This window comes from Macrobrachium nipponense, chromosome 42 (genome assembly GCF_015104395.2).
Source record: "Macrobrachium nipponense isolate FS-2020 chromosome 42, ASM1510439v2, whole genome shotgun sequence".
In the NCBI taxonomy this organism is placed as follows: Eukaryota; Metazoa; Arthropoda; class Malacostraca; order Decapoda; family Palaemonidae; genus Macrobrachium; species Macrobrachium nipponense.
This window is the reverse complement of record NC_061103.1, coordinates 35,724,538-35,727,037: the sequence shown is the minus strand read 5'-3', so window position 1 is coordinate 35,727,037 and position 2,500 is coordinate 35,724,538. Positions and strand designations below refer to the sequence as shown.

At 38.8% G+C, this 2,500-nt stretch overlaps 1 pseudogene; it reads right to left on the bottom strand.

Annotated features, from left to right (window-relative positions):
- Positions 1-2,500, bottom strand: part of LOC135213332 (solute carrier family 49 member 4 homolog) — a 113,930-nt pseudogene that overhangs the window by 2,537 nt on the left and 108,893 nt on the right.

Here is a 2,500-nt window from a genome sequence, read left to right as displayed (position 1 = left end):
TTTGGGAAATGTTTTGTTTACCTGTCGTATGTTAACCTCCAAGAGTGAGAAGGTCAGTACACCAATCCAGACCACAGGTACACCAAAGGAGAAAGAGTATACGATGATAACCAGTAGCAGTTGTCGATTCCTGAAAAAAAAAAAAATAGTAATAATAATAATAATAATTATATGGTTTTGATTGTAATGGTAATATAGATGGCTATTGTAGGAAGGTCTTGAGACCATATGTTTGAGGTTTGTTTTGTACTTTCTGTAGGAATTAATAACTTTGTTGTTGAGTTTTAAACTATTTTTATTGCTATTGCTTTTGTGCTTCGAACTTTCCGAGTCTATGGTACTAGCTCCTTTGTTCATTTTTTTTTTTACATATTTTTTAACCTTTCACTACATTTTCCTTCTATTCGATAAGGTCATCGGGTCACTATAATTAGAGAGCAGAGAGATAATCTGGTGAATTGTGAGGAAAATGTCTTAATTTTGACTCAGTCTTACTATTTTTTGGGTGATGTTCCCCCCATGGAAGGTTCCACCAAGTTGACTTGGTTGTTCACACAATTTTAGATTATGGGGTCTTTATATTAGTTACATTTTCCTGTTATCAGTTCTACTTTTAGTTTATAAATTATAGTGTTTATCCAGTGTAGCACGAAGGAACACTTACCGTGGATTTAAAGATATAGTTTTTACATGCAGTACCATTCTTGTTTTATATGAATATGTACCACTGAATAAAAACTAGTTTCAGTTGAGAATCTTGGGTTCTATCTATACAGTCTATTTAAACATACACAGGAATTGATGGCCTATTTTTGGGGAGTCCAATTCCCCTACGGTGTTGACATATTGACCTACCCAAGACAGACACGCTCACAGTCTTAATCCTAGACTACTTTTGGTAATTTGACCCACCAGGTTTACCTAAACGGCCTCCAAAGAACAGAAAAAAGGTAAAAAAGGTGAGGTAGAGAATCTTACTTGATAATGGCCTTGATTCCAGCCAGAAAGTCTATCTTTTCCTGAGCAGACGAAGCTGAGGGCGGGGAAGGGGGCACCGCAGGAAAGTAAGCGATCACAGCTATCAGCAGGACGGCTGCGGCACCAAAATCTGCAGAAAGTTAAAAAAAGATTATGCGATTTCCTCCTACAGAAAAACTAATGAAGATTGTTTGGGGTCTCGTATTGACACAGAATGTTTAGTAAACTGGCTAGTGTTTAGAGAGGTAGCCTGCAAATGATTAGACGTACACTAGGCTCAAGTAATATATGAATATCGAGCCTAGTTGAAGAGGTAACCTGCAAATAATTAGACCTACGCAGTTCTGGCAATTTGAAATATGTGATTGTCCAGCCTGTCTAAAGAGGTATAGCCTGTTGTTTGGAACCATGCAACTCTAAAAGATCCAATAACTATAAGATGAATTCCCACAGAACACAGAGTATACCACTTACGTATGTACATGAGTTTCATGATGTCCCCACGAATATCCTCCGGCGATGTCTCCTCTGTGGGCGCTCTGACGATCAGAGGACCCATGTAGATGGCAGCTCCTCCTAGCTGGCACCACAGTGCTCCCACGGCTGTGAAAGTTGATGAAGAAAGGCTTAGTACAACAGATTTATATAAACGAAAGTACGACAGAAAGGAGGGAAAGTGGCCAAGATATAAATGCAGAAATAGGCCTAACTGAAAGAAAAAGGAACACTTTGATATGTTTATATAAAATAAGGGAAAGAGTAATTAGAGATAGTGGCCATGAAGCAAATGAAGACACAGGTCTAATCATGAATAGACTATGGTAAATTTCAAGTGAACATCGTACTAAAGCTTAGGAACACTGCTTGAATTGGCACCATCTGTCGTCAAGAAATCACAGGTCACGTGAAATGACCCAGCCTCCCCAGACAGAGGTCAATATATTCAGGTCACACAAGGAAACTTCAGTGGAGCTAGTCAAATGTGATAGCTGTAATCACATTTCAGTTCGTCGCGTTCTTGGTGGATTTGAAATAAACGGGACTAATAGGCTTACAAATGGCCTAGTTTATGACTGTCCCCAAGTTAATTAGCTTCTTACCTGTGGCTGTAGTCCTCTCGTCAGGGGGAAACCAGGTCGCTGCCACCATGGCAGGCAAGGACAAGGTCAGACAGGCTGCGAAGGCGTTCAGGATGCTTCCTATGTGGCACAATCTGCATTGAGGAGGAGGTAAAGGATTCATTTACAGTAACGACGTAAAGGAAATGAGTCTATAGGCCCATGTAAGATTGGAAATAAAATATGTAATATTGATTTCATCATGAAAATCATGCGTTTGACTGATAAATTTTCAAGATAGATTATTGCTAGAGTAAGGATCTAAGGGGAATGAATCTATAGGCCTATTCAAGACTTAAAGTAAGTTGCTATTTTATCGATAGACTGATAAATTATTGCGAGAAGTCTATGGCTTTATTAGCCTATCAAATTGGAGATAGCTGTGATATATCTTTTAAAATCGG